We start from the raw sequence: 9,430 nt of genomic DNA, 5'->3' as shown, positions 1-9,430 counted from the left end.
ACACCCGCAACCCCAAATTTAACTAACTCCTCAAATTTCCAAAATTTTCGTTAGAGTTTCCTTTGTAACTAGGACTATCCACCTGCCAGAGAGCCACGAAAACACATCCTTAGAACATATTCATAAACCAGTAACATAACATAATTCATAACAACACCAATTGTGGCCTCATGTGAACAACATATAATCAAAAGGAACACCTCTACTATTATTAACCTCTACGCCTACTTTGGCATCACGGAATCCAGGTTTTTAGAAATCAAATTAAGAACCACATAAGTTTTCAAGTCACTTTCCATGTTTTTAGGTGGGGAGCTCTTTAATTCTAGTATACCATTATTCACAATACTACCGTATGTTTACATGGAGTCTAATCACGGCAATTTCGGCTAGGCGTCCGATAACAGCCCGATCAGCTAGGACGTCTCACCCGAGACATTACCTTTTCTATCAATCATCTCATGTCATACTTTCTTCACATCAATCAATTCATCTGCACTTATGGCCACAATTATAAAGTCATTCTTGGCACTTGCCCATATTTCATAATTCCAGTTCCCCTTTCCACATTCAAACATCATTATCATTATCAACAATAATAAGGCTTCCCAGTCAAGACATTAAATTCACATATGAGCAATTTGGGAATCTTAGGCACATAGAGGCTTTTCATACAATTTGGCATAACAACCTTTATTTCAATCATGACTTGAAGTTTTAACATTTTTAACGCATATTCCATATTTCGAACACATCCTCAATGATAAGGTGATCTGATGAAGCATTTACAATATGTTGAGCATATATCCTTCATCACAAACACATTCAGAATAGCCAATTCTATTATGATCAATTTGGGACTTACACCAATTACATGAATACCGTGGAATTCGATTCTAAGAAGAAGGGGGTTTAGCCAACATATCTCAATTGAGATTCATTTAAACTTTAAAACGTTCCGGAATTCTTACAACTTCGATATATTTTAGAAATATAACAAGTTTGACCAAAATTAGGAAGATGGTCATGATTCTAGCTCATTTGAGCACATTATCAAACACTAGGTGTGCCTTAATGTTTTAAGGCCCTTTTGTGAAAGATTCCATCATTGCTCAACCCATTCTCTACCATTTTTAGCTCACAACCTTCCTACATTATTTGATAAAATATGCATGCAAGATAACAACCCCCACACCCAAATATTGTCTTGCTAATTACTCGCTTTTTAGTAGAATTTCGAAATTAAGAGCTAGGGCATAGACTCTTACCTTTAGGATAAAGACTTTCCTTGTTAATCTTCAATGATTGAGCAAGAATTGATGGATAATAGGTTGAAGGTTATTCCCCCACTCTAAGCACTCTTTCTCACTCTAAAAGTATCATATATTTTCCTCAAAATGGAATATGGTTTATGTTTTAACTAAGTAGGGTCAGGTTATAAAAACACAAAAAATGAAGCCCCGGGATAGGACCTGCGGACCGTATAATGATTCTGCGGTCCGAGAAATGGCCGCGAAAAATGGCCTCCGGAACATGGCTAGCCTGCTTCACTCTGCGGTGTTATACGACTTACAGACCTGTTCTGCAGTCGCATAATGCGCCGCAGAACCTCCCTCCTCAAAATTCCAAGGCTGATTATGCGATCAAAGTGCGGCCCGGGAAATGGTTGTGCGGTCGCATAACTGGCCGCGAAATTGACATAAAAAATGCCCCAAATAGCTACTTCACTCCGCGGCCATTGTGCAGCATGCAGAGTGATTATGCGGCCGCATAATGGGCTGCAAAACTGCCCAAACCTGCAAAATATTTTTCTACAACTCGCCAGCGCACTGTTCAATCCAAAAACTCCTAACCCCGGAACCCCGGTTTTTAGGAAAATAATTCACAGGGCCTTACAAAGTCCTACTATTATTAACCTCTACGCCTACTCCGGCATCACGGAACCCCGATTTTTAGGAAAAATATTCTCTGGGCCTTATAAAGGCATTAAGTAGGCTTGCTTGACTGGGATATCTCGGTTGAGCGCCGGTCGCACTTCTTATGACAAGCGTGGTATCAGAGCCAAAGGTTTTAAAGTGTCCCAGGATGACTCAGAGCCATGTCTAGTAGAGTCCCTTTTATTTGTGTGTTGTCGACCACATCTATAATTGGGAGGCTACATGGGCATTTAGGAACTTTACCCTTACATTCAACACTCTAGATCATGCGATAAAGCTTTACTATAAGATTGTCATCTAACTCGTGCTTTATTTTTTTGAGTATGTATAAATGTTTCTTCCATTAATTCCAAGGAATATTTGCACATGGAACAATAAATAGAGAAATGCTAGAATATTAAGGATTTGGCAGATATAGCAGGTTTAATGTGTGAGATACCAATTGCCTTCTTAATGGCGAAATGAAAGCTAAGAATAAGATCAAGGTAAACAAGGTCATACAATTGGCCTTGAATATGTGGGACTTATTGAAAATGGTTTCAAGGAGTACATATAGAGGAGACGAGGAAGCTTTATTTACAAAAAAAGTTGGAGTTGTACAATAATTGATAAATGAGTTTCAACAATGGAATGAGGAAATGCACTTCAAGAAGCTATGTCCTATGAAATATCTAGGTTTTTGTCAAAAGCACTAGAATGGTTAATTATGACGATGAACATCATTGGTGCGACTAAATGAGACTCAAACAAGCGAAATAGAGGTGCTAAAAGTTAGGTAAGAAGGGCCTGTGTCCCATGCTTCTAAGAGGACCAGTTGAGAGCGGACCAACACCGATGGGCTAAAGTGGTCCATATTAATGAGTTCACATGAATGATCAATAACTTAAGTACAAGAAGAGAATGGTAATGTACTGAGCACAAAAATGAGTACATTTTTTGGGTGAATTGGAAAGACATATCGAGAGAGGCGATCCTTAGGTTCAATATTGGTCATCTAAATCCCTTGGCCTGGCAAGTCATACCATGCCCATATAGTACGTGTTGGTAAGTGACGATAGCAAGACAAAATGTGTGGTATGGACATATAAGATAAGTTTATGGTACCTGAAGCATACTTTATATGAGAAGAGTGTTAGAAGTGATTACCCACCCCCATATTAACCTCTACGCCTACCCCGGCATCACGAAATCCCTGTTTTTAGGAAAACAATTCACTGGGCCTTACATCCTCCCCCACATAAGATCATTCATCCTCGAATGAGGATCAAGGTTAGCTATTAGCATCTTATGCAACTCAGTTTTCATAACACACACCAACAGCTCCAAATTTGACTAACTCCCTAAATTTCCAAAACCTTTGCAGAGTTTCCCCTGTAACTAGGCCTATCCACCTGTCAGAGAGCCCCAGAAACACATACTTAAAGCATATACATAAACCAATGACGTAACATAACTCATAACAACACCAATAGTGGCCTTACATCCTCCCCCACATACAATATATTTAGAAAGAAGCACCTTTACATAAACTGAACAAGTGATACAATAATCCATAGGCGACAATTTTATAAAAAGGTTACATAGCTTATACAAACATGTAAGGATACTTCTGTTTCATCTCGTCCTCAGCCTCCCAAGTAGCCTCTTCAACCTGTTGGTTTCGCCACAACACCTTCACAGAGGCAATTTATTTATTTATCCACATTCGGACTTGCCTATCAAGAATGGCAACTGGAATTTCTTCATATGTCAGTTCTTCATTAACCTCAATGGTCTCAACCGGCACAATAGCTGACGAATCTCCAACTACATTCTTCAACATAAACACATGGAATACCGGATGCACTAACGACATCTCAGGTGGTAGCTCAAGCTTGTACGCCACCTGACCAATCCTCTGAATGATTTTGTACGGCCCGACATACCTCGGACTCAATTTCTCTTATCTTCCAAACCACATTATACCCTTTATGGGGGAAACCTTCTAGAATACCCAATCATCTTCTTTGAACTCCAAGTCTTTGCGATGAACATCCGAATAGGATTTTTGACGACTCTGAGCAGTTTTCAACCGCTCTTTAATGATTTTAACCTTTTCCATAGCCTGATGCACAAGGTTTGGTCCTATCAGCTCAGCTTCCCCAATATCGAACCACCCAATGGGAGATCTACATCTCCTACCATATAACGCCTCGATCGAAAATGATCATGGAAGCTGTTGTTATAAGAAAACTCTATGAGTGGAAAATGTTCATCCCAACTACACTTGAAGTCAAGAACACAAGAATGCAATATGTCCTCAAGTGTCTGAATAGTCCGCTTTGCCTGCCCGTCGGTTTGTAGATGGAAGGCTATACTAATATTCACCTGAGTACCTAAACCTTGCTGAAATTTCTTCCAAAATTTTTCTGTGAACCGAGCCCCTCGATCGGAAATGATAGAAACTGGAGTACCATGCAACCTGACTATTTCCTTGATATGTAACTGAGCATATTGTTCCGTTGTGTCGGTAGATTTAACTTGCACGAAGTGTGATGATTTCGTGAGTTGATACACAATTACCCAAATTGAGTCAAACTTGTGCAGAGTGCGTGGTAATCCTACCACAAAATCTATATTAATCATTTCCCACTTCCACATTGGAATTTCTATGTTCTGTGCCAACCCACCAGGCCGTTGGTGTTCGGCCTTTACTTGCTGACAATTCAGACACCTTGCCACAAAGTCCGCCACATTCCTTTTTATGTCATTCAACCAATAGACTTCCTTGAGATTATGATACATCTTTTTATAGCTCGGGTGCACGGATTACCTGGAAGTGTAAGCCTCAATCATGATTCTTTCTCGGAGACTATCTACATTTGAAATACATATCCGCCCTTGGTACCTTAGTGTACCATCATCCGTGCCAAGAGTAAAAGCCATAGTTTTATGTTTTTGAATCCCCTCCTTCAATTGTACCAACAATGGATCGTCGTATTGCTTCACTTTGATTTTTACAACAAGTAATGATTTAGCCCTATTTTGCACAATTACCCCTCCTTAACTAGAGTCCGCAAGACGAACTCCCAAACTAGCTAACTGGTGAACCTCCCTGGCCAACGGCCTCTGACATGCCTCTAAGTGAGCCAAACTACCCATAGATTTCCGGCTAAGAGCATCCGCCACCACACTGTCTTTCCCCGAGTAACTCAAGCCATATTCTATGCCTCAGATTCAGCTCCTTTTGTTTGAAAATATATTGAAGACTCTTGTGGCCTGTGAATACATCCACATGGACCCCATACAAATAATGACGCCAAATCATCAATGCAAAAAGCACCGCTGCAAGTTCTGAGTCATGTGTTGGATAGTTCTTTTCATGATTATTGAGTTGCCTAGAAGCATAAGTTATAATCTTGCCATGTTGCATTAATACACACCCAAGCCCGATCCTTGAAGAATCGCAATATACAACAAACCCATATGTACCCTTTGGTAGTGTCAACAATGGCGCCGTAGTCAATCTTGATTTCAACTCCTGGAAGCTCCTTTCACAAGCATCGAACCATTGGAACTTAACTGCTTTCTGAGTCAATTTAGTCAACGGAGAGGCAAGAGTAGAGAACCCCTCCACAAACTTCTGGTAATACCATGCTAAGCCTATGAAACTGCGAATCTCGGTTGGTGTTGTAGGTCTAGGCCAGTTCTTCACCACTGCAATCTTTTGAGGATCATCCTTAATTCCTTCTCTAGAGACAACATGACCCAAAAATGTGATAGATTCGAGCCAAAATTCACAGTTTGAAAATTTCGCGTACAATTGGTGCTGATGAAGAGTCTGCAAAAATGCTTTGAGATGATCGGCATGGTCCTCTCGACCTTGTGAATACACAAGAATATCTTCAATGAACACTATCAACAAAGGAATCAATAAAAGGCTTGAAAACCCGATTCATAAGAACCTTGAAAGCTACCGGGGCATTTGTTAGGCCAAAAGACATTACCAGAAATTCAAAGTGCCCGCAGTGGGTCCTGAAAGCTGTTTTCAGAATATCCTGCTCCCTAATATTCTGACTCCTCGGGTGCTCACCCGCATCATCAATTATACGATCAATTGTCACTCCTGGGGTGACATTAGCTCTTTGGCAAGTTCTTGCCTTCTTCTTAGGTGCCATGTACTGAAAATTAGAGCAACTCAGGAGTTAAAGGTGGAGCAATCTTACAACAAGCTTTATCGCACGATCAAGAACATGAAAGAAGGGTATTATTCCTAAATGCCCATGTAGCATCCTAATTATAGATGTGGTCGACAACACACCGATAATAAGGACTCTACTAGACATGGCTCCGAGACATCCTAGGACACATTAAAACCTTAGGCTCTGATACCAAGTTTGTCACGCCCCAAAATCGAGGAGTGCGACCGGCGCGCAATCGAGTGAACCCGACCGAGCAAGCCTGTTAGATTTCATTCTACCCAAACTCATCCATGAATAGAGATAATACATATTATCATTAATTAGACGAAAATGTGTTCATGTCTACAATACCAATTCATTTCCAATTGTTTCATCATTTTTAAAGTCTCAAATGGACAAGTAATACATCTACAACATAACATAGTTTGTCTTTCCCCAGTACCAATACACAACCCACATTATGTCTATGCAGCCACTATAGATAAAGAAGAGTACAATGATAATGCCGGCAACAAGGCGCCGACAATACCTCAAATAGAATACACAAAGTGTAAAAGATTTATGACCCCGAAATAAAGTGGGGCTTACCAAGTCATGTGGGAAGAGGGTGCATAGCTATCACTAATCAATGCCGCCTACTATGGAACCACCTGTATCCATTTAAAGATGCAGCGCCACCGGCAAAAGAGTTGTTACTACCGTTGAATAGCACTAATATGTATAACTAAACACCCTTTCAATATAATGACAAATAATACAAATAAGATTATCATAATATTAATGAAAGACTTAATCAACATCAAACCTCAATTTAGGATCAAGACAATGTTCAATTTAATTTCCATATCTCACATTGGGAGATTTTTAGTATCGATATACCATTGTCCACAATTCCATTATTCACAACATAACTATTCACAAAACCAGTACCACCGTACTCTCAGCACGGAGTCCGATCATGACCCGATCGGCTAGGCCATCTCGTTAGGGACATCAACCACAATTTCTCTCAATATGAATACCATCGTCTTTAACACGGAGTCCGATCACAACCCGATCGGCTAGGCTATCCATTAGGGACATCAACCACAATTACCATTTCAATTATAATTTCCAGCACAATCACCACCATGTGTGAGGCACGGTGTCTGATCACGACCCGATCGACTAGGCCGTCTTATTTGATACATCAACCTTTTTATATAAATCATCGCATTTCATAATACTTTCACATCTTTTCATTTCATTGGCATTAGTGGCCATAATTATAAGATCATTCTTGGCACGTTGGCCATATTCAGTATTTCATGCTCCCATTTTCACTTTCAAATATCATCCTCATCATCAACAATAAACACAATTCAAATCAAAGTGTGTAATACACATATGAGCAATTTAGAGTCTAATGCACATAGAGATATTTCACAAAATTTGGCATAATAGCCTTCATTTGAACTTGACTTAAAGTCGAAACATTATTAATGCACAGCCCATATATTAACACATCCTCAATTGGTAACATAACATGAATAGAGCATTCGGGATGCTTGTTGAACATATATCTTTCAAACCAATCTTACTCGGAATAGGCAATTTCATAATGAATCACTCGGGACCTACATAATTTACATGAATATCGTGGGATTCAATTCTAAGAGAAGAGTTTAGCTAACATACCTCACTTGAGCTTCCTTACATTCTAAAAGGTTCCAAAATTCTTAGCAACTTCAATCTATTTTAGAAATATAACAAATTGAATCAAAATTAGGAAGATGATCATGGTTCTAGCTCACTTGAGCATTTTAACAGACACTGGCTATGCATAAGGTTTCAATGTCCTTTTTATGAAGGACTTCATCATCCCACAACCCAATTTTTACCATTTTAGCTAAATAATCTTTCAACACCATTTGATAACACATGCATGTAAAATAACTAACTCTCATGCCCAGAAATTTATCTTGCTAGTTACCCATTTTTAGAAAATTTCAAAATTAGGGTTTAGGGAGTAGAATCTTACCTCTAGGATGAAGACCTAGTAAGCTTCCCTTCTTAATCTTCCAAAACTTGAGCAAGAATTGAAGAAAAAATATGGAAGAACACCTTCTCACTCTAGGGATCTCTCTCTCACTCTAAAATATCAGACTATGTCTCAAAAATGGCCCAAAGAGTGTATTTAACGAAATAGGGTCGGGTTTTAAAAATCCAAACATGGAGCTTCGGAACAAGGTATGCGATCGCATAACCGATATGCGGATCGCATATCGGTCACATATTTGCTTACAAAATAGCCAAAAGAACTGCCTGTGTATGCGGTCACTATGCGGTCCGCATAACTGTTATGCGGTCGCATAATGCACCGCATAACAGTTATGCAGTCACATAGTCGACTGCATAGTTTCTTCCAACTGAAACAATCAACTACCTCACTCTGCGGCCATTTTGCGGTCCGTAGAGTGGTTTTGCGGTCGCATAGTGGACCGCAGAAATGCACTTTTTTGCAAATACGTAAGCCTATTCCGGCACCATGAAACATTTTTTCCTTTGCAAACTTTACCGGCCTTTACACTTATGTACTTCGAAATTTTCCGGGGTGTTACATTCTCCCACGCTTAGGATCATTCATCCTCGAATGAGGGTAAAAATCCGTCAGTAGCATCTTATGAAACTCAGTTTGTTTCGTACCACATTCGAGCAGCTCCAAATTTGACTAACTCCTAAAATCTCCAAATATTTCGCCAGAGTTTCCCTTGTAACTAGGCCTATTCACCTGTAAGAGAGCCCCAAAAACACATCCTAACAACATATACGTATTCCAACGATGTAACATAATTCAAAACAACACCAAATGTGGTCTCATAAGCAATATATATCCAGAAAGGAACACCCTTAATTCCAATTGTTCACATGATATAAAATTCATAAAAAGTAAGTCCTATAATTTTTTTCCTAGATCACAATTTGAAATACCTGATCATTCAAACAAATAACGATACTTTTTCTTAATTTCTTCCTCGGCCTCCCAAGTAGCCTCTTCAACCTATTGGTTTTGCCACAACACTTTCACGGAGGCAATTTCTTTATTTCTCAATTTTTGGACTTGCCGATCAATAATAGAAACGGGAATCTCTCCGTAGGTCAATTTCTTAATTACCTCAATGGTCTCAACAGAAACAATGAGTGTCGGATCTCCAACTACTTTCTTCAACATAGACACATGAAACACCGGGTGTACTAATGACATCTCAGGTGGTAGCTCAACCTTGTACGCCACCTCACCGATCGCCTGAATGATTTTGTACGGCCCGGCAT

Source organism: Nicotiana tabacum, chromosome 13, assembly GCF_000715075.1.
Source record: "Nicotiana tabacum cultivar K326 chromosome 13, ASM71507v2, whole genome shotgun sequence".
Taxonomy (NCBI): domain Eukaryota; kingdom Viridiplantae; phylum Streptophyta; class Magnoliopsida; order Solanales; family Solanaceae; genus Nicotiana; species Nicotiana tabacum.
This window is presented reverse-complemented; position numbering follows the sequence as displayed.